The sequence below is a fragment of the Nomascus leucogenys genome, chromosome 15 (assembly GCF_006542625.1).
Source record: "Nomascus leucogenys isolate Asia chromosome 15, Asia_NLE_v1, whole genome shotgun sequence".
Taxonomy (NCBI): Eukaryota; Metazoa; Chordata; class Mammalia; order Primates; family Hylobatidae; genus Nomascus; species Nomascus leucogenys.
Window position 1 is genome coordinate 30,867,467 of NC_044395.1, and position 24,830 is coordinate 30,892,296.

Sequence of the window (24,830 nt, forward strand, 5' to 3'; positions counted from 1 at the left end):
CATTGTGAGGCCATTCCACAATTTAATAGATATCACTATTGGGAAAACTTTGTAGATACAGAGCCTACATATTCTTTTATTCAATTTCATGCCCTGACTTCTAGTTATGCCCCCAGGGAGCATCATAAACAATTATTTCCCTTCACGGCGGTGCAGTTTGAATTCTTGGAAATTTGTGTCATATCCCCCTAAGTCACTCTCTGAAAAATGTTATATGTACTGTACATCAAGTACTTAATTCCTTAGTCAATGAACAATATATTTAGTTTTTATAATCTTGTCTCTTAAGTCATTTTCCCAGCCTCTTAATCAATCAGCTTTTCTCTAAACTCCCTCAAGTTTGTCAACATCTTATATTAAAGTACTTGCAAAATGATTTGGTAGTCTGATTTCTGTCTTATCAATGCACTGGACAGATCCACGATTGATTCCTAGGCTGTAGCACTCATACTGGCACCTTTGAAGTATCTTAACAGTTGCCTCATAGTTTTTTATCACTTGCTGTATTTCATAGAAGAACTTTCTCCTTCGAAATTTCAGGTAAAGCGGTTACATTTCTAGATTCAGTGATAACAAAGAAGTCATGGCAACTTTTTATTAAAACTGATTTACTCCCTATTGTATGTGATATACTGTAATAGCCACCTTGCATCAATTATTGATATTGAGAGAAATTTTTTCATTAATTTATATGTTCTCTCAACTCTAAGAGGATGTATATCTAATGTAATACCATCATTTCCATAGAAAGGATGTCTGAAGTACTCCACTAAATCTGCCCTAACCAGGGCCCTATACTTGTACATTATACAAGTTATTAAAGTTACTGAAGGACCTTTGCCAGGTAAATAATTTAACCCCCCTCTTAAATGTATAGTATGTATAATTAGCACAGACATCTCTGTGTCTTTCAAGTTGATTAGGCATGGAGATCTACGTCAGGGAAACTCTGTATTCTTTTAAATTTCTAAGTCTTTATTTTTAAATATGAGTATTTTTTGTCTTCTAAGATGATCTTTTGTTTTCACATGAAAATTTTAGTATTCTGAAGGTCAGAATTAGTGTTATTATAAAAACCACTGTTTTTGTTTTGTTTTTATTGTCTGGGTATTTTATTGCTACTAGAATCTGTATTTTCCATCCCTAAATTAAGCCAAATATGGGTAGTGAATAAATTTTAAAAGTCAAGAACTCTGTTAGCAGAGTTGAATGCATGAAAATCATTGCAATATCTTGAATTTTAATATTAAAAGCCCCTGAAGGAGTAGCTCTAACATATCACCGGACAAAAATATAAAGAAAATATTATTTTCACACGGCCTTAAAATAAATAAGTCGCCTGATACCCAGGACATTTTAGCATTCGTGTTAAGGGTGATATCTCAACCACTTTCCAGAAAAAAAAAAAAACAAAAAACAGCCTTGGTGTAAAACTAAATAGTAAATTCTCTCTTGCTGGCAAGGAAGTAGTTTTATAGAACCTTGAGTTGTCACACGCTTAGAAATGTATAAGAATAGAAATAATGGTAACCCTTAAGCCAACACTTCACTTTAAGCCACCTATATGAATAAAGATGGTTTTAAAAAGAGGGGAGTTCACCACCTGAAAATATGGTATTTGAACATAGTAATTAAATTTCTAGCTAATAATAGATCTTCATTAAGAATTTGAGAACGTGTCACAACACGCCCTAGGAGCTCATTCATTCTTTATCGAGAGCCCAGTATTTACCAGGCACTATGCTGGCTGCTGTGTAAGCATGAAAGTTGATAAAAAAGTATACTATGAAAGTCTCTGTATACTGTGGAGACACAGAGAAGGGAGCATCTACATCAGACCTAAAGATATTTCTCAAAGGATGTGGTTTCATTTGTGTTCTAAATGATGATGAGGAATTAGATAAATGGGAAAGAGTTGGGAGAACTTTCCATGCAAAGAGAATAGCCTATGCAAATTTAAGAGAGCTGACCAAGCATAAAGTAATTCTGAAAGCCTGGAGAAACATGAGCCACTGGCTGGAAATGATGTTGGAGAGGAATACAGGAGCCAGATCATGAGGGTTTTACGTGCTTATCAAAGGACTGCAAACCTCTGAAAGATGTGGGGATTGGAAGTTACATGGGTAGTGTAGTGCTGTATGTTTCGATTTTGCTTTTGAAGGCCAATATGGCAGGCCAATGGAAGACAGACTACAGCTGCGCAAGAATTGAGAAAGACTTTATTTAGGAGGCTGTCATAGCAATCCAAAAGAGACATGATGAACCTTTGAATTGAAGCATAGAATAGAAGATATGGCTTTGAAGGATTAAGAAATTATAACCTGAAGGATTTATAGATTAATTTGGGAATATTGTACTGTGATATTCAGGTGTAGGATATACACAGTTTGGTGAAGAGAGTAAGGTATTTTTCTGTGAAAGGGAACACAGGACGACGAAGAGTAGGTTTTATGGAAAATTTGATAATAATACTTTGGACCTGTTGAGTTTAAGGAGCTTATGGGACGTCCCGTAGGAGATGGCCAGAGGGAATTTGGGAAAACGATCTGATCTCAGCAAAGATTTCTTGGCCTGGGATATGGAGACAGACATCATTCATGTATAAATTATTGCTGAAGCCAGCAAAGTCAGTGAGTTTACTCAGCTGCCAAGTATTGAGTAACAGAATCCTGGGAAATGCTGACAATTCGAGAAGACATTAAAAGAAGGCACTCAAGAGAAGACATAGATAGAGAGATAAAGGGAGAACACCAGAGCATAATGTTACAAAAGCCAAGGGAGAGGGCCATTAAGGAGGGAGTCATCAACAATGTTAATGCAAGAAAAACGTCACATAAAACAGAGGCTAGAAGTTGCATTGGCTTTGACAATTCAGAAGCTATTAAAAATATTAGTAAGAGTGGTGGAGCAAGAACCAGGCTGCCATGGGATGAAGAGTAATCAAAATTGCAGTAAGCAACAATAATAAACTATTTCAAGAAGCTTGAGTGTAAAGGGACAAGGATTTAAATAATTGATACCTAGAGAGAAGGTTAGAATCAAGGAAATATTTTAAGATGGGAGAGACAAACAGTTTTAAGGAGATTGCAAGGGACAAGCAAGAAGAGAATAAAGATATGGATGGAAGAAAGGCAACACAGTTTATTGGGTTTGTAATTTTTCTCTTGCAGAAATCCAGATGGAGGAGTCCAGATGTTGATGAGTTGATTGTTCTAGAGAAGGGGTTTTGAAGGGCGAATGCCACTGAACAGCCAGGTGGCAAGGGAGTATTGATAAGAGAAGCTAAAGTGATGAATTTGGGGGCCTCTAAGATCAAAAGAAGGCTGATAACTTGTGGGAATATAAAGGGATGAAGTCTGGGGGGCTCAGTGAGGTTGAAGAGAGAGATATTAGCAAGAGAGATACACAACGATATGGAGAGCAGAGTCACAGAGTGCATTTTGCATCTAAGATTTCAGATTAAGAGGGAGTTGCAGAAGTTGGGGTACATAAGAAGGGTTATTCTAGTTCAGAGACTCAAAAGGCTGCAAACCAAGGACACTGACATTATCCAGAATGATGGTAACAAGGGGTGGAGACAAATACAGGAACCCAGTTGACATGGTCCTTAGTGAATGTGGGGAAATGACCAGGACTTCAGGAAAGGAAGCAATATACAGAGTGAAAACAGGGAATAATAGTTGAGTGGCCTGAGTTTGAGAGGAAGTATCTGTGTATGAGTTTACCTTTATATGCCTACAATATCTTTTAAAGAACATATAAGGAACCAATAATGTTGATTGCCTCTGAGTGGCATCCCTTTCATAACTTTTATATTTGGGGTTATATGAAAGTATTAGACTAAAAATATCAATGGTTTGGAAGTGCTAGAATGAAGCCAGAAGAGAGGCACCCCGCCCTCACTTTTCCTCAGCCTAGCAGGGTTTTCAGAGTTGGAGCTCTCATTTGGTAGGCCTCTCGGGGGAAGCACTGTTTTCTGGGGAGAATAAAGCTTTGGTTACAGGAGAGAAGAGTGAGTGGTCAGTGAAAGCATCAAGGGTATCAGGGTTGTGCCTGCAGCGATTCAGGGGTCTTTCTAGAAGGCATCACAAAGCAATAGCCTCTTAGAAGTGATATTGTGCCTATGGTGCCCCATTTTAAAATTAAACTACTTAATAGGTTTTGGGCTGAAAACACTCAACCAACGTCAGAAATCCAATTTAAAGTTTCCTTTTTATTTTTGAAGAGAATATGGAGTCCAGGCTAAAACAGCTCCCAAAAGCAATATTCTTTACCATTTACAATAAATCATCAGCTTTTGATCCCATCAGTAAACTAAGAAGTTGGCAGAGGATAATGCAGCACTCTCTTGAGAGCAGAGATTCTTGTTACCTTATATTCTTATCTTCTATAAAAGTTTATGGTGCTTTTTGTTGTTGTTGCTCTTAAAAAGATAATATCTTCCTCTCTCCACACAGGAGTATTGGGGATGTTTTTTCTTTTATTTATCTTGATGAAATCTAATATATGCATTGGCTGAATAATAACTGTAGAAATTGACTGTCATTTTTGAGGAGAAATGAGAAAATATGAATGGAGCCACAGAACATATCAGTAAAGCAAATAGCTAGCTTTCTTAACCCAGCATTATCTGACACTGTGATTAAATGCAGTATTCTTGTATTTTGAACAGTCCTTCTTCCCTCCTCCTCCACCCACATTCTGTCCTCCATAACTAATCAGGAAGCATCTGAAACATACTGGGAATAGAGTGATTTTAATTAGATGTTTTTTGCCCGACCCAAATAGTTTTTGGCTTTTATATATTAAATGTTATTGCACAGTTCTCTCCCCACAACATAAGGAGTTATGAAATAAGTCTCCTTTTCCTTGTCCTATTTGGAAATACGTAAATGGCAAAGGCAGGGGCCCCCAGTACTGTCAACTTGCTGAATCTGGGCCTGGAAGAGAAAGCCCTAGACCAGGGACATGTGCCACCACTGCTTCCTTGCTCATCTGCTGCGTGGAAGAGGCTTTTCTTTCCCACAACCTGGATATCGAGAGGCTGTTGAAGTGTCAGGGTTTTCCATTTTGCTCAGTGCAGGTGTTCCTGTTGTTGAGGAGGCCTCCTCTAAACCTGTTGGTCAGAATGATAGGACCTCTCAAGGGCAATGAATTGCACATTAAGATCAAGACTAGCGTGGTCAGTATGTGAATGTGATAGATGTTGTGAGCTGGACCATGAACTCCACCCAACCCTAACCCTCTGCTGCCCTTGCCTTGAGTACTATGCTCTTTTCTGCATGTAAACAAGAGCTTTGAATATCAATTGTATTCTTTCTACCCATACATATCCTGTTAACATAGCAGTGCACACGATATTGTGCAAAACTTTGCATCTAATTCAAATGTCAAGGGGGAATTTTTACAGCTGCTGGATTTACTTTAAAATAGAGCTTTGGCAGCTGAAAATAAAGATACAGCACCTGGCTGACCACTTTTGATGATGATAAACAATTGTCGCATTTTGTATAACTATCAACGAGATGACCTCTAACGTCTTCTCTCACTTAAATCCCTTAACATCTTCTCTAAATGAATCCATTATGTAAAAGGAAAGATCCTATGGTTATGTAGTATATGTTTACTGTAGCTTCAAAATAGTACTTAAAAAGATGGCTATTGAAGAGCCGTCTTAACTGATAAGTTTCCCCTGGCTTCTCATGTCAAATGCAGAGAGAGCAGAGTGAGTGTTGTCTGTATATCAAGGTCTACATATCATTTCACATAAAATAAAAAGTTTTCCTTTTCAGAAGATTTATTTTAAATGTCAAGAGTGTTTCTTGAGGGAACCTATACTCATGCTATTGATCTTATGTTGGAAGAAGAATTACTGTTTATCAAATACATCTAGTATGTGATTACCCTTTCCCCACTCCACTACCTTGTGGACTACTTCCACCTTTTTAAAATGTAAATATAAATATCACCTGAAATGATACTGCCTGGAATATTATGAAAAGTTTAACCTGTACTTTAATTATCTAATAGCTCAGAGCACAAATATTTTGATGCCTTTTGAAGTAGCACTTGGATTCAAAGTAAACGAGTACCTTTACCCCTATCTAGACCAGTAGTACTACTGTTTCTTCTGTCTTCCGTGTGGACCTCACCTGCTCCCTGTGCACCTCACAGAGGACAGCACCTCAGCCCTCCCAAATGATCCATTGTCTCTGGAACCAAAATGATTTTCCTTTTATTAGGGTTGGATAGAGATTAGAAGGGTGCCACAGGGTAGGTAGGGCAGTGTTCACATTTTGCCACTGGGGAATATGGGAAAGAAAAGAAAATGTGTGACCAAGAAAAGGACCTGCTTTCCTTAAAGCATATGCTAGAGTGCACAAAATCTGGACTAAGGCAGGAGACATGGGATCTAGTCCTGGCTCTCTCATGAGTTAGAAGCAGCCTCATTGGAAAATGGCTCTGGACACTGATTTCTGAAATAGCAATAATTTGCTAGGTTATGCTGCATTAACAACCCTGAAATGTCAGTGACTTATAAAAACAAAGGTCTGTTTCTCATTCATGTTACATATCAGCTGCTAATCACCTGTAGCTGAGCCGCATGTAGCTTCTTCAGTTGGGAATCCAGGCTGAAGAATCAGTTCCCTTCTGGGACAAGCTATTATTGTAACAGAAAAAAAGAGCAATGGTAGTACATACAATGTGTTTTAAAGCTTCTGGTCAAATGTGACATTGATCACTTCTACTTACATTGTGTTGGTCAAAGCAAATCACATGGCCAAGCCTGCCATCATGGGAGCAAGAAGTAAACCCCTCCCACAGGGAGGGCACTAGGGAGAAGCTCTGGAAGGCTAAATGTCATAGAGATGGGCGACACAGTACCTCTAAGTCGAAAGTATTGGTAAATGATTTGTCAGGTGTCTTATAGCCCCCAAATTACAAATTTTAATTCATGAGTTAGAAACAGCAGTAATTAGTTGGGATGTAGAAATATTTTACTGAGAGATAGGAGGCTGGATAAAAGATGACTCAGTCCAAGAACAAGCTAAATTCTTGTATAAATTAGTAGCTAGCATATGCATGAATAGTTTTTATCTTTAAATTTCTTTATTTCTAAAGAAAGGTCTTATCCTCTTAAGATGTTTTATTTGACATTTTGAAGACTATATTAAATAAAACAGTACTTTAGATATATAGTTGGTAATTTACAGCCAGTAAAGTACTGTTATATATGCCTGTTCCCATTTCACATGCTAAATCGGCTGTTTGGTTTGTTTCCCATGTATGCCCAGTGCCTAAAACAGTACTATCAATGGGTAGGCACTCAATACTTTGCTGGGGATGGTGAGGAACTACTTTTGTATGAATGATATCGTAGATAATTATGGGGTGGTGAAGGACTGTTTGCCATTTCCTTTTTCCCCGGGGAAAAAAACTCAAGAAGAAATTACACATTCTTTTATCTAATGATGATAGAAATGACCAGCCAGGAAACCTGAAAAATCTCCTCTTTGAGAAGACCCAAACTCTTTTATCTAATGTATCTGTGCCTATACCCAGCTCATATAGTGATAGGGAGAGTGAAATGAGATAGGAGATGTTAAAGCTTTCAGAAAATTTCAAAATCTTAGTGCACATTCTAGGTGATAGTACGTTAGGCCAGTTTACAATCAGGAATCTAAAGCATAGAGGCTTTACCTTGCCTAAGGTCACATAGTCGGTGTTCCATATGTAATGCAATTGAGTGCTCTGTCTCCAACGTCAGTTTTTAAAAATGTTTTAACATGGTGATTATCAAATCTTTTCTACCATCCAAAACAGTGCAGGATATTTTATATTAGCAATATGAGTAGCAAAAGAGTTTCTCAACTTGCCTCCTCTTCATTTACAGGCATGGAGTTTGCTTTTATTTTGTTTGTACTTAGAGATCCTTTGATGAAAGCCATCCAGGGCCATTTGTATTCAAGCATTTTTATGATCCCTGCTGGGTTTAGAGATAGCTTTTAGTAATTCCTCCAAATCAATTCCTGCTGACCAACCTCAAGGGTCATCATAAGGTACTTAAGGGATTCTCATCTATTGAATCCTCTGATCAGGAAAACATTCTAACTCTTCTTTGAAAAAGAAAGGTAATTTTGTACCCTGCTGAGGGATAAGATAGGACTAAAATGTATTTGAGTGGAAAATGCTATTCTCATTTGAGGGGTTTGATTACCACAATAAGGAATGACTCCTAATTCTAATATTGCCTTAAAGTATTATGGACATTTCAAAAGTTTTTCCAAACCAACAGCACTGAATTCCATGTCTTCAATTTTTTTCCACCACCCTCATTTCCCTGAATAGCCATCTGTTGTTTCTTGTTTGTTTCCTAGGAACCCCATTGTGTTACTTAAGTTCACTGAATTCCAGATTATAAAAAAATGTTCTTTGTATTTTTCATATGCACTGAAAAGGAGGCATGTGAGCAGAGGAGGTGAAGATGTGGCTATATTAACAACCAGTTTCCTACAACTAAGTGTGATGCAGTACAGTATGTCAAGAGACCTGGGCTGCAGGCACCAATTGGCAAGTGACACTGACACTTAACCCTTTGGGGCTGAGTTTCCTGTATGTAGGAAAAGGGTGATCATGATGACAGCTCTGTGAGAGCAGTGGCATTGAAGTTCTTCTTGTTTCTTTTTCTCCAGTACCTTGAACTGTAGTAGTGGAAGCCATAAATACCTGTTGAATGAATGATTAAATGAATCGCTGAATAGATAATTAAGAAAAAATCCCAAGTGTGGTCTTCAGGATCCTCTGATTTGTCCTGTACCTTCTTTGTCAGTCTAATTTCCTGTCTGTTACTTTGGGCACATGACATACTCACAGATGCCAGATGATGCCAGTCTCTGCCTTAGTGCACACTCTCTCCTTCACCAGCCTGCTTCCCTATCAGAATCCTTAATTATCATATAAAAGTCAATTCCAAGGCCACTTCTTCTGAGACCTTCCTCCAGCCTTCCTAAATGGACTTAAATCATTCTTTCTCCTGTAGAACGATGGGGCTTTGCTTGTGGCCCCAGTAGATGATTTATTTCTGTAGACTGGATTATTCATTTATTCATTCTACAAATATTTATTAACATCTGCTATGTAACAGCCAATATGCTATGACTTTACATTACTCATCTCATTTGAATCTCACAGCAATTCAATGACTATTCATTCTTCCATTGCAACACTGTTTATTGAATGTAAAAGGTTAACAGGCCCTGTTGTATGTACTTGGTGGGAGAGCAATGAGAAAGTTAGAAAACATTTCCACCCTTAAGGAGCTTACACCCTAATGGAGAGACACAAACTTGGAAACAAGTACAGAAATAAGTGAATAAGATGCTATGGATTGAATGCAAGTGTTTTCCCTAAACTCATCTGTTGAAATCCTAATCTCCACTGTGATGGTATTGACAAGTGGGGCCTTTGGGAGGTAAATAAGACATGAAGGTGGAGCCATCTTGATGCGATTAGTGCCCTTGTAAGAAGAGACATGAGAGAAAAGATCTCTCTCTCTTCACCATGTGTTGGCACAGCGAGAAGACATCCATTTGCAAACCTGAGCCCAAACGTGTCAGTACCCTGGTCTTAGAATTCCCATCCTCTAGAACTGTCAGAAATAAAGTTCTGTTCTTTACAAGTTACATATCCTATGGGAATTTGTTCTAGCCGCTCCAACTGACTAAGACACAAGATAATTCGAGATAATGGTAAGCCATTAAAAAACTTAAAGTTGCTGACACGAAAAGGAATGACAAGAGTAGGACATTAGAATTAATCTAGACAACACATTTCTTAAGGTCAATTTTGCTTCCTATGCATCCACGCATTAGCCAACACCTTGCTCAATGACTTACATTGGTCATTCAAAAATCTCAGTTAAATAGTGAATAAAACTTTGAACTCAGTAGTCTATGAGATCCCTTGCAACTTCCAAACTGATAAGAATAAAAAATAAATACATAAGTAAATACCAGTTTAAAGTGTAAGTGTGAGGCATGAGGCCTGCCAAAAAATATCCACGTCCAAAGAATATCTCAGCTAATCCTTGGGCGTGGGCAATAACCTAGTCAGTTCTGGATTTTCCTAGTCCAATAGAGGAGAAGCAATAGTTCACCCAATCCCTATTTTTCCTTTCACTCTGGAATGCAGTTTATCCTTTTTTTGGCACCAAAAATACCTTTGTAATTATATTTGGTTTGGATGAATATGGCAGTAAATTTGCATTCTCTAAGTACACAGATGTAATGGTACAAAAAATTATAGCAAGATGCAAAGAAGAACCGATCTGGGATTACAATTTTGCTGTGCAAAGCCTAGTGTTTTCACTCATAAAACTGCTGATGAATATTGCTAGTGTAATAACTGGTCAAAGTAAAGGATGTTCCTGTTAACTGATGATAACCAAAAGTAAAAAGGAATTTTTAACGCCTATACACATGAACTAATAGAAATTAAAGTGCAGGATCTCTCATTTAATTACCATTTATCCTATTTCAAAATGATCCTCCCAGCCTGGAGGAGAACACTTACTTGGAGGGATGAAGTCCTACGGACTGAGTCAGGCAGTTGCCCCCAGGAGGTCTCTTTCACTGATGTTAACCATGGCATTTGGCAACAGTATTTTTTCTCTTTGTAAAGTTTTATCAGCTGTCTCATAAATTCTTAGGAATTTATGAAAACCTGTACTTAGCGAACTCTGAAACTCACGACCTGTGTGCTTGGCACTCATTTCCAACAAGTTCACCTAATGGGCCCAGATAGCAAGCCTGCTTTTGAGATCCAAAATGTGCCAGCTGCCTTGGTTAGTTGCTAGTTGAGTGGGGAGTGGAAAGAGGAGGTACAAAGTCAAGAATATATGAATCTCCCCTTTTGTGAGAAGAGTGATTTGCAAGGGTATGAGTCCTACGCTTTTGTTGCAGACTTTACATTAACCATCTCTCTAGTTTAACCACATAAATGACTCTGGAAATCCCCTTAGAAAGAAGTCAGGTCAAGAAAAAGTTACTTTGAATTACTTTTTTTCACTTACATAGCTGTATGGTAGTAACATGACTCCTAAATATTTTATATTCAGTATGGCCCATAGTGCCAAATGATAATTATGATGGGTGGCAGCTCTGATGAATGAACAGTGGTCCAGTGTAAGGATAAGGATGAATGTGTAGAGGGAAAAGGTGTCACAACACGAAGTCACCTCACTAGGAAATACCCGTGTTTTTAAAAAGAATGGACAGCTTTTGTAATACTTTACAACTGACACTCCTGATTCTCTTAGAAAATGTTCCCGTTTACATTATAATCCCATCACTTGCTGAGTAACATTTCATGAGTGCTCTTTTTCGTGGAACCATACCAGCTGTGTTGACTGTTGCTTTGGCTTTTAGACTTCAAATGGTATTTTCTCCCTAAAGTCAGATCTTAGGAGTTTTAATTAGTAATGGAATAATTTGAGTTTTTAGAGATAATGATTTTAGCTAAGGGATTTTGGTGACATGGCCTTCATCTTCATACTGTTTGTAATTCCCATTTTCTGTAATTACTGGTTTTAATAATGTAACTAGCTTTTGGCCACCATGAAGAAAATCTATTTATATAACGTCAGTCAAGTACAGAGAAATTTAGCAGTTATTGGGAGTGTGAATTTCAGCACAGAGGCGTAAAATGGTTTGTTGAATTCTGAGCATGAAACAATATTTCCTCTCTTAACCACAATAATAAAAACAAACCAAACAAACAAAAAAGAGTGCTCACTATGTACCAGGCATTGTGCTTGCAAGAAAATGAAAATATGAATCAGGTCAATGTTTCTTCATTTCAAACTTGTAATTTTCCTAAGGTACAGGAATAATTTCCTAAGACATTCATTTTAGCTTGGTATAAACAATCTTTAAGATTAGCTTAGCAATATCAAAAGTACAATCTTTAATAAATTTCAGACCACTGGTGAATTGAATCAGATGTTCTCTTTGAAATGCATTTAAGGAATTTATGAAAACCTGAACTTAGCACAAATCAAGAAGGTTCGTTTATTTTATAAAAAGGATTATTTATAAAAGAAAAGAGGAATTATTCAACAAAGATGAAAGAGTACAGAGACTCAGCCACAGGTTCAGGTATCTGTGGTACTTCCTTAATAATAGAGCTTGCATCCTGTCTCTCTGCTTCCTCATCTTTTAAAGCTACTGTAGAAATGATGAATGAGATAATTTATGGAAAATATTTCATATAGTCACTGGCATAAAATCTATGCTCCATAAGTGGCAGGCATTACTGCAAAACAATTAATCACAGAGTTTTTTTTTAAATGCTAAACAACTAGTCACAAAATTTAAATCTGAACCTAGCTCTTCGGCAACAGATTGTAGAAATACTGTAGTATTTCTCTAGGTGTAAATTAAATGTTCACTTACCAATTAGTATGACCAAACACCATGGAAGCTATTAACAAAGTAGTATTTTGCAATTTGCAGTTTTCTGTGCAGCCCCTTGATATGCGGCACCCCTCTCTCTATCTGCAAACACACACTGATCCTCTCTAGTTCTTGAATATCATTCTCACGACCCCTTTTAAATCAGTGACCCTTTCTCTTCTCAGCTTGCTGGACTGGGGTTTGCTCTAATCTTTCCTTACTATATCGAGAACAAATTCCCAAACTAAGTTCAATCTGAAGAAATCAGAAACTAGCAAGTATAAAAAGTTCCTTTTCTCATAATGTAGGAAGAAAATGAACTTTTTTTTTGAGACGGAGTCTCGCTCTGTCGCCCAGGCTGGAGTGCAGTGGCGCAATCTCGGCTCACTGCAAGCTCCGCCTCCCGGGTTCACGCCATTCTCCTGCCTCAGCCTCTCCGAGTAGCTGGGACTACAGGCGCCCACCACCACGCCCGGCTAATGTTTTTTTGTATTTTTAGTAGAGACGGGGTTTCACCGTGGTCTCAATCTCCTGACCTCATGATCCGCCCACCTGGGCCTCCCAAAGTGCTGGGATTACAAGCGTGAGCCACCGCGCCCGGCCGAAAATGAACTTTTAAAAGTATCTTGACACTAGCACCAAGATTACGTGGATGATTGGTTAATGAATCCTAGCGGTTCTAAATTAAAACATTGTACTTTATTGTCAATAATGATAAATGAAAATGTTATAAAATTAACTCTTAAATCAGTGAAAATCTGCATGTCTTATCTATATTTCTTATTAAAATTTATTTATTTAATTAAAGATATTTTTACTATAACAGAAAGCACCTATCCAGGGCTTCTTGTAACTCTAAGAAACATATATTATTAAATTTCACAGGTAAATTCTCTAACTTTGAAAGATACTCTTTGATTCTTGTTAATTATTGATTCTTAGACTCTTGATATCCTTGTATTAAATATTCTTGCCAATAAAATCTGGCCTCCTGCCAAGGCCTTTACCATATTATGTGTAGAAGAGCTAAGTTTGATGATGAATCTGTAAAAGTATACTTGTTAAGTTTTGGTTGGGCTACAGAGTTTTATTGATTCTAAGGGTTTTTAATTTTTGCTTTATTCTATTCCTGTAGACATTAAGACATTAGTGTAATATCATTTCCACATACATTGTTGGATCTGCATGCCAGAAATTCAGGTACTGAAGCATCAAAAGCCTTTATTCAAAAGGATCTCCCTGTGGAGTAATCCCAGGACACAGGCCTCCAAGTTTGGCTTTATTTGGATTTCCCTCAGTGGGTCATGAACAGAGCAGAGTGTCATGAACAAACTTAGAACTTGTTGAAGTAATGGATGTTGGTCATGTGTTTGTTCATTACTGTTTTATGAATCTTAACAAACCCCTTTGTGTTTCTTTTGAATGCTTAGAGGTGTTTCTTTTGAAATTCAAAAGCATTAAGCATTTAGAAATTCAAAGGCTCTAAGCATTAACTCAATCAAGAAGCACAGATAGAATTAGGAGAGAGATTTCTTTATTTTCTGCCTCTGAGAAGTGAATATAAAGCAGCAAACAGAATAAAATTTTTCAGAATGAGAGAAAATACACTGACAAATGTCTTTTAAAACTTTCCCCAAATAAGTCATCCTTAGTAAGTTAAAGATTGTTTTATTTGAAAGCTTTTTAAAAACTCCCAAGTAACTGCAAGTTTTAAGTGCCGGTGAAACACATCCCTCTAGCCATGAATAGTTTATAGCTTATCTACTCAAATACAGAATAATCACCTAGGATAAAAATGAACAGCCACCCTCTGTGAGATCCAGGAACAGGAGGCACAACTAATCATCCCAAATGTTTGAAGTATTGGTCTGGAAACAGCTGTCTCCAAAGACTTAAAGGACAAGAGTCCCTAGCTCCACTATCAAGGGACAGGAGAGAGATTTCTTTGGACATCCATTGCTGGTGCTCAGTAAGTGGTTGAATATGTGCAGGCTTGCTCTGCTGAATGAATGAGTGGATTGTTTGTTAGCTTGTAATGTATCAACTGCCCTCTCTGGCATGGGCCCAAGATATCCAATGGTAAGGAATCTGAAAAGAAAGTTTCTCTGAAGAAACCCTTACTGAAAATGGAAATTCCCACTCATATCTTATTCCTTAATAGCAAGGATTGTTGTTGACAACGTTTATTACCTGTAATGTTATTATAGCCCCAGCTATATTTGCTTTCAGCCATATAGCACAATTCATTGGGTGAATTGTTCTCGAATTGAGCCTGACAAATGCCTGACTGACCCTGAGCTGATGGTTCATTGCATGTTTTCATAGCTGCTTTTAAAGACATTAAAAGTTTGTGTTGTATTAGCCATGTTTTAGTAGAGCCAAATGTGACCATGCTAGAACTCTTTGTAGTCCAGTCTTTGAACAATTCTCTTTTAGCAATTGGTGAGAAATGTATCTACAAGAACGTGTTTATTTCCTACCAGAGAATACATGGGTGACACCATTCAATAAATGATGTCATAAATGTTGAATAATTCCTCTTTTCTTTTATAAAGAATCCTCTTTATGAGATAAATAAACCTTCTTGATTTGTGCTAAGTACAGGTAAATGATTTGTGATCATTTACCCCTAAAGGCTTGTCTGTCATATTAATATGTAATATGTGTACACACATCCAGTCCATTTTTTCTTTTTCATTGTAGTTTTAGAAATTTACTGTTTTACTAAAACTAGATGTTTACTATGACATTTTAAAACATGTATACAAAAAGAAGAAAATAAGAATATATCAGTGCTAACCAATGTCAACTTTTTGTGAATACTTTTTCAGGCCTGCTTCATTCATATATCTGTACATTTTTTCCTAGCAATATTGTGTGATATGGAACATACTCTTGTATAAGCTTTTGATTTATGAGTTCATTTTATTTTAAGGATGTTAACTGTTTACCTGTTATATCTGTTACAAGTGTGTTTACTAGCTTGTCCTTATGGTTTTACTTTTGTTTTTGATCTCTTTTAGATTTATATAACATTTTGTATATATACGTCTTGTATGTATACATTTTGTATATATACGTCTTGTATGTATACATTTTGTATACACACACACACACACACACACGTCTTGTATGTATACATTTTGTATATATACGTCTTGTATGTATACAAAATGTTATATAAGGTGTATTGATTTTTGTATAAGGTGTGTCGATTTTTATGCTTTCTGACTTTAGCATTTATGCTTAGAAATATCTCTTCCACACTACACTTAGTAAATATTTATCTGTGTTTTCACGTAGCACTTTAAGGTTTTATTTGTACACATATCCCCAACTTTCGAGTCTGTAACGCTTTTCTCATAGAAACCGAACTGTGCATCCTAAACTATTTAGAAAGTGAAGATTTGAGAATCGTATCTGTGTTCCAAAGCTTAATAGTAAAATGCAGAGAATGAGGGAGCTTTGTTTCAAAATGCCAAATGATTAGTTTCACTGCCAAAATATAATTATGAACTATTTTAATGTGAGGAGTTAAGCTGAGGATAAATTGTTTTAATGATATAAATTAATTTTATTAATTAAGGCAATGCAGATTAAGATGTTTATAATTATAGAATGATATATAACATTATTTGGTGGGTTGGAAAGAGCATGTAACTAAGAGATGCACAATAGCTAACTGGGTCCTAGTCCTAACTGTAGTCATAATTAGTAGGGAGATGCTGGATGACTCGTTTGGCTCTCTGAACTTCAGTTTGCTCATATCAGACCCCCAGATGGTCTCTATAAGGTACAGTAAGGTACACACAGTGCCACAGTGCTAGATTACCTACATGGACTATAGGAACAAAGTAACTAAAACATCAGCTCCTTCATTTTAGGATGGAAGATACTACAGTTCAGGAGCAGGAGGTGAGGAAGTCAAGAGCTGTGTACCAGCCTCTAGGAGCTAGTAAAGAGTTATCTCCCCTTAGAATAATAAGACATTGCTTGTAAAGCACTTATGTAAGTTTTCTATACCAAAGAACAGGAATGTTTTCTTTGTAAACTGTTAATATAATTTTAAATGATTATTCACTGTTTGTTCTCTTTTAGTATTTCTTAAAGTAACGGTAAGGGCACTGTTCTGCTAAGAGCACCCACAGAAAGGAGTTTGTCTCCCATTAGTCCGCAGGTTGAAATCAAGCAGTCTGCTCAGGATAATATTAAGGGTATATAACAAATAGTATGGCATAGGGACCAACCAATCAGAATGGGCACTGGCTGTAAACTACTGGCTTGCTACTAGCAAGTAGCAGCTAATCATCATCCTTATGTATACACTGGGAGCCAGAGAAATTGGAATATATACTAAAAACTCAGCTAGAAACTTGGAATAGAGTAAAGAACAAATAAACAGCATCTTTGCCATTCCGGAGTGTAATTTCACTTGAGGAAAGAGACAATCAACAATAAAACAAATTGTAAAGACCATCGAAGCTAGGAAGAAACTGCATCAACTAACAAGCAAAATAACCAACTAACATCATAATGACAGGATCACATTCACACATAACAATATTAATGTTAAATGTAAATGGGCTAAATGCTCCAATTAAAAGACACAGACTGGCAAACTGGATAAGGAGTCAGGACCCATCAGTGTGCTGTATTCAGGAAACCCATCTCACATGCAGAGACACACATAGACTCAAAATAAAGGGACGGAGGAAGATCTATCAAGCAAATGGAAAACAAAAAAAGGCAGGGGTTGCAATCCTAGTCTCTGATAAAATAGACTTTAAACCAACAAAGATCAAAAGAGACAAAGAAGGCCATTACATAATGGTAAAGGGATCAATTCAACAAGAAGCGCTAACTATCCTAAATATATATGCACCCAACACAGGAGCACCCAGATTCATAAAGCAAGTCCTGAGTGACCTACAAAGGGACTTAAACTCCCACACAATAATACTGGGAGATTTTAACACCCCACTGTCAACACTAGACAGATCAATGAGACAGAAAGTTAACAAGGATATCCAGGAATTGAACTCAGCTCTACACAAAGTGGACCTAATAGACATCTACAGAACTCTCCACCCCAAATCAACAGAATATACATTTTTTTCAGCACCACACCACACCTATTCCAAAATTGACCACATAGTTGGAAGTAAAGCTCTCCTCAGCAAATGTAAAAGAACAGAAATTATAACAAACTGTCTCTCAGACCACAGTGCAATCAAACTAGAACTCAGGATTAAGAAACTCACTGAAAACCACTCAACTCCATGGAAACTGAACAACCTGCTCCTGAATGACTATTGGGTACATAATGAAATGAAGGCAGAAATAAAGATGTTCTTTGAAACCAACGAGAACAAAGACACAACATACCAGAATCTCTGGGACACGTTCAAAGCAGTGTGTAGAGGGAAATTTATAGCACTAAATGCCCACAAGAGAAAGCAGGAAAGATCCAAAATTGACACCCTAACATCACAATTAAAAGAACTAGAAAAGCAAGAGCAAACACATTCAAAAGCTAGCAGAAGGCTAGAAATAACTAAAATCAGAGCAGAACTGAAGGAAATAGAGACACAAAAAACCCTTCAAAAAAATTAATGAATCCAGGAGCTGGTTTTTTGAAAAGATCAACAAAATTGATAGACTGCTAGCAAGACTAATAAAGAAGAAAAGAGAGAAGAATCAAATAGACGCAATAAAAAATGAAAAAGGGGATATCACCACTGATCCCACAGAAATACAATCTACCATCAGAGAATACTACAAACACCTCTACGCAAATAAACTAGAAAATCTAGAAGAAATGGATAAATTCCTTGACAAATACACCCTCCCAAGACTAAATCAGGAAGAAGTTGAATCTCTGAATAGACCAATAACAGGTTCTGAAATTGTGGCAATAATCAATAGCCTACCAACCAAAAAGAGTCCAGGACCTGATGGATTCACAGCCGAATTCTACCAGAGTTACAAGGAGGAACTGGTACCATTCCTTCTGAAACTATTCCAATCAATAGAAAAAGAGGGAATCCTCCCTAACACATTTTATGAGGCCAGCATCGTCATGATACCAAAGCCTGGCAGAGACATAACCAAAAAAGAGAATTTCAGACCAATATCCTTGATGAACATTGATGCAAAAATCCTCAATAAAATACTGGCAAACCGAATCCAGCAGCACATCAAAAAGCTTATCCACCATGATCAAGTGGGCTTCATCTCTGGGATGCAAGGCTGGTTCAACATATGCAAATCAATAAATGTAATCCAGCATATAAACAGAACCAAAGACAAAAACCACATGATTATCTCAATAGATGCAGAAAAGGCCTTTGACAAAATTCAACAACGCTTCATGCTAAAAACTCTCAATAAATTAGGTATTGATGGGACGTATCTCAAAATAATAAGAGCTATCTACGACAAACCCACAGCCAATATCATACTGAATGGGCAAAAACTGGAAGCATTCCCTCTGAAAACTGGCACAAGACAGGGATGCCCTCTCTCACCGCTCCTATTCAACATAGTGCTGGAAGTTCTGGCCAGAGCAATCAGGCAGGAGAAGGAAATAAAGGGTATTCAATTAGGAAAAGAGGAAGTCAAATTGTCCCTGTTTGCAGATGACATGATTGTATATCTAGAAAACCCCATCATCTCAGCCCAAAATCTCCTTAAGCTGATTAGCAACTTCAGCAAAGTCTCAGGATACAAAATCAATGTACAAAAATCACAAGCATTCCTGTACACCAATCACAGACAAACAGAAAGCCAAATCATGAGTGAACTCCCATTCACAATTGCTTCAAAGAGAATAAAATACCTAGGAATCCAACTTACAAGGGATGTAAAGGACCTCTTCAAGGAGAACTACAAACCACTGCTCAATGAAATAAAAAAGGATACAAACAAATGGAATAACATTCCATGCTCATGGGTAGGAAGAATCAATATCGTGAAAATGGCCATACTGCCCAAGGTAATTTATAGATTCAATGCCATCCCCATCAAGCTACCAATGACTTTCTTCACAGAATTGGAAGAAACTACTTTAAAGTTCATATGGAACCAAAAAAGAGCCCGCATCGCCAAGTCAATCCTAAGCCAAAAGAACAAAGCTGGAGGCATCACCCTACCTGACTTCAAACTATACTACAAGGCTACAGTAACCAAAACAGCATGGTACTGGTACCACAACAGAGACATAGACCAATAGAACAGAACAGAGCCCTCAGAAATGATGCCGCATATCTACAACTATCTGATCTTTGACAAACCTGACAAAAACAAGAAATGGGGAAAGGATTCCCTATTTAATAAATGGTGCTGGGAAAACTGGCTAGCCATATGTAGAAAGCTGAAACTGGATCCCTTCCTTACACCTTATACAAAAATTAATTCAAGATGGATTAAAGACTTAAATGTTAGGCCTAAAACCATTAAAATCCTACAAGAAAACCTAGGCAATACCATTCAGGACATAGGCGTGGGCAAGGACTTCATGTCTAAAACACCAAAAGCAATGGCAACAAAAGCCAAAATTGACAAATGGGATCTCATTAAACTAAAGAGCTTCTGCACAGCAAAAGAAACTACCATCAGAGTGAACAGGCAACCTACAGAATGGGAGAAAATTTTTGCAACCTACTCATCTGACAAAGGGCTAATATCCAGAATCTACAATGAACTCAAACATATTTACAAGAAAAAAACAAACAACCCCATCAAAAAGTGGGCAAAGGACATGAACAGACACTTCTCAAAAGAAGACATTTATGCAGCCAAAAAACACATGAAGAAATGCTCATCATCACTGGCCATCAGAGAAATGCAAATCAGAACCACAGTGAGATACCATCTCACACCAGTTAGAATGGCCATCATTAAAAAATCAGGAAACAACAGGTGCTGGAGAGGATGTGGAGAAATAGGAACACTTTTACACTGTTGGTGGGACTGTCAACTAGTTCAACCATTGTGGAAGTCAGTGTGGCGATTCCTCAGGGATCTCGAACTAGAAATACCATTTGACCCAGCCATCCCATTACTGGGTATATACCCAAAGGACTATAAATCATGCTGCTATAAAGACACATGCACACGTATGTTTATTGCGGCACTATTCACAATAGCAAAGAGTTGGAACCAACCCAAATGTCCAACAACGATAGACTGGATTAAGAAAATGTGGCACATATACACCATGGAATACTATGCAGCCATAAAAAAGGATGAGTTCATATCCTTTGTAGGGACATGGATGAAACTGGAAAACATCATTCTCAGTAAACTATCGCAAGGACAAAAAACCAAACACCCCATGTTCTCACTCATAGGTGGGAATTGAACAATGAGAACTCATGGACACAGGAAGGGGAACATCACACTCTGGGGACTGTTGTGCGGTTGGGGAGGGAGGAGGCACAGCATTAGGAGATATACCTAATGCTAAATGACGAGTTAATGGGTGCAGGAAATCAACGTGGCACATGGATACATATGTAACAAACCTGCACATTGTGCACATGTACCCTAAAACCTAAAGTATAATAATAAAAAAAAAACAATAAAACAAACATAAAATTATTTCAGATAACCATAAATGCTTCAAAGAAAATTAAGCAGGTTAAGTAGATGGAGTGACCAAGAGTGGGAGTATTTTAAATAGAATGCTCAAAGATGTTAGATATTTGAGCAGAGAACTAAATGATGAGGAGCCAGCATTGGAGCATTTGGGGAAAGTGCATCCAGGCAGGGAACAGCAGTGAATTAAACCTAAGGGGAGAAGAGGCTTGTCGTGTTATTTGCAGGACTGAAAGAAGGCCAGTGTAGCAGGAGTGGAGGTAATGGGAAAGGTAGGATATCAAATCAGAGGACACCAGAGGAAAGAAGTTCATAGAGGCAAATGGCAGTCAGATCTTATTTTGCCAAATTCTAAGAGCAATGGAAAGCTGTTGGAAGGTTTTAAGCAGGCGACAGAAGTGATTTGATTTACCGTTAAAACAGATAATTCTGACCCTAGGGGAAGAGCTAACATGCAGTTGGGAAACTTGCTGGTTTCCAGGTGGACTTGGGAGGTTATGGTGGAAGAGATGAGAAATAATCGTATTGTGGATTTAGCAGGTAAATCCTCCCTATGCCAAGATTCTCCTTTCGGGGCTAAAACCTCGGAGGTTCGTTGTTTTATTTTTATAAGGGATATCATTCCCTTTTATAAGCTTAATTTAAATATGTCATCTATATGTAATGGTAAACTTCTGAAGTAACATAAAAGTTGGTTTCTTTTCAATGTCTAACCTTTGTGTTGCTAAGAGAAGATAAAGTTATGTTTTATCTGGGACTTACTGAAATCTTTTATGATTTGCTCTTATTAAAATTTCAGACTGGAATCCTGTAGCCCAGACAGTGAAGAAGCTAAAAGTTCGTGTAGCATTTGTTTAGGGGCTCATGCACCAAAGTCCCTTTCTGCTTAAAAAAATCTTATCAAAATATTTTTACCATGTGTCTATGCAAGGAAATGAACTGAAATCACAGAATTTACTAAGGATAGATATGAAATCTAAATAACTAAGGCTACTTCAAAGGGTGTCCTCATAGAACCACCCACCAGCACTCAGCTTCAACTATATGCCTTTCCTGCTCTGTTGATTCCCCTTTTGGAAACTGTTTCATCGTTTTTCTCCCCATACACAAATTATCCAAGGCAGCTGTAACACTGTGGAAGGTCACCAACCACACACAGTTTCTACTTAGAAATGAGCTTTGGTGGTCTTAGCTTTCAGAAAATGGGTACATGATACAGAACACATCATCTATCTCTCTAAGCATTCGTTTCCTTATTTATTTATTTATTTATTTATTTATTTATGTTTTCTTTTGAGACAGAGTTTCGCTCTTGTTGCCAAGGCTGGTGTGCAATGGTGCAATCTTGGCCCACTGCAACCTCCACCTCCCGGGTTTAAAAAATTCTCCTGCCTCAGCCTCCCGAGTAACTGGGATTATAGGCACATGCCACCACACCTGGCTAATTTTTTTTTTTGTATTATTAGTAGAGATGAGTTTTCACCATGTTGGCCAGGCTAGTCTCGAACTCCTGACCTCAGGTGATCCACCTGCCTTGGCCTCCCAAAGTGCTGGGATTACAAGCGTGAGCCACCGCTCCTGGCCAGTTTCCTTATTGTTTAAATACGGAGATTGGACTAGATAATTCTAAAACGATTTCCAGTTCCAAGATTTAAAAACTGCCCCTCTTCTGATTTTAACACATGGTCAACATAACCCTTTACTTTGTTGAATTGCATTTTTATGTTGATGATACTTCCCAAGTCTATATCTCAAGGTCACATCTCTCTCATGCGGTCCATTCTCATGTAGCAAACTTCCCCCTGAACATCTCCATCTATATATAGTATAGGCTCTTCAAACGCACTATGCCCAACATGACTCATACTTTCCCCAGTAAGTTGCTTGTTTTTCTGTATACTTTCCTCACCTTGTCTAAGCATTGCTTTCCCTTTGAGTCTTCTACCCGCCTTTTCTGCAAGAACCAACTATTTATCTTCCAAGACTCTACTAACAAATCAGCTTCCTATGTGAAATTTTTTCAAGCCCACTTTCTCCCCAGGTACAATCACCTACTACCTTCCATGGCATGCTGAGTAGACTGGTATCAGAGCACCCACATGAGTTTACTGCACCTGTTTGTGTGTTTACATTTTGAATTCCTTGAGGGTAGTGGTAGTTTTTATTTCCTCATGATCCTACCCACAGCTCAAAAAGTATTAATAGCAGGTGATTAACAAATATTGAATGAACAAGGGAAAATGAAAATTCTGTAATGTGAGGATTGCTTCTGTCATTACCTTACCTGGCATATGTCCTCCACCAATAGTCTCATCAAGGAATGGAGAAGCCACTGGCTCTCTGGCTTCTTACCTAGTCTTATCTGCTCACCGACTTATGAAGACTCATATAAATGCCAGCCTTCATTTGATTATACACATCTTCCCCCTGTGGGAATTCAGCGTCCTTTTAGTGTCTATTCTGTTTTGCAGAGTGCAGATACCACATTTCCTGTTTCTTTTCTATCTTCCCTAGGATTAAGATTAGAATAACGAGGCCGGGCCCAGTGGCTCATACCTGTAATCCCAGCACTTTGCGGGGCCTAGGTGGGTAGATCACCTGAGGTCAGTAGTTCAAGACCAGTCTGGCCAACATGGCGAAACCCCATCTCTACTAAAAATACAAAAATTAGTTTGGTGGGGTGGTGCACACCTGTAATCTCAGCTACTAGGAAGGCTGAGGCGGAGAATTGCTTGAACCTGGGAGGCAGAGGTTGCAGTAAGCCGAGATCACGCCACCTCACACCAGCCTGGGTGACAGAGTGAGACTTGGTCTCAAAAAAAAAAAAAAAAGATGATTAAAATAATGATGTCTAGTCAGTTTCTTTCTTTCTTTTTTTACTTTAAGTTCTGGGATACATGGTGGTTTGCTGCACCTATCAACTCATCATCTAGTTGGTTTCTAATACTTGTTCATTCTTTGAACACCACATTTGACTCGGTTCTCTCTCAGTAATCCGCTGAAATTTTATTAAACACAGGAAATTTATATATAAACCAGCCTCATCATAACCAATTAACAAATGTACTTCCAGCTCCTCAAAATGTTAATGAAATTTACACCTGATACTAAGCTCTCATTCAGTAGGTATACTTGGATAAATAAGCTGTCAGACTAGAGTGGCTGAACATTTCTCAGCATCCTCTCAAAAACACCTCCCACTCCCCGGTAAGGCTAGAAGATATTTGCTAAAGTGATTTATTTTAGCAAGGTCAGAAAGCCATCTGTGGATTGTAAAAATGACAGAATTAGTTTTCCTTCCCTTAATGTTTTTTAAACTTCCTGGTGCTGTAGTAATTAACATGGAGGTCACATACAAATGGGAGACAAGTTCGCCTTTTAAGAGAAGTTTTTTCTGTGTGATCTATTGCTATCACACATCCACTAAGGCTTATCTGAGATAACTAATGTTTTCAGGTCTGCCCTTGACCTTCCTTCCCCAAATGGGCAGTACTTAGTCACTACCAGTCATTTTCTTCCCCTGCCATCCTTCCTTACATTTGTTGATATAGTCAGGAACAACCCCTTGGAAGTTGGTGTATCATTGAAAAGATCACCAATATTTTGGACCAGGTCAGCAGGCAAGATTGAACATAATGCATAACCTAGTTTAAACCAACTATATGTCAATAATGATGATAATTATTATTATTCTTTATCAAACACTTTATTCAGTGTCATTGGTAATTACATAATTAATGCATTCAATTCTTAAAACAGCCCTGTAATGTAAGGATTCCA

General features: G+C 37.7%; 1 protein-coding gene across 2 annotated transcripts in view; it reads left to right on the forward strand.

Annotated features, from left to right (window-relative positions):
• PDGFD (platelet derived growth factor D) overlaps nt 1-24,830 on the forward strand; it is a 250,594-nt gene that overhangs the window by 186,908 nt on the left and 38,856 nt on the right. The window lies entirely within an intron of this gene.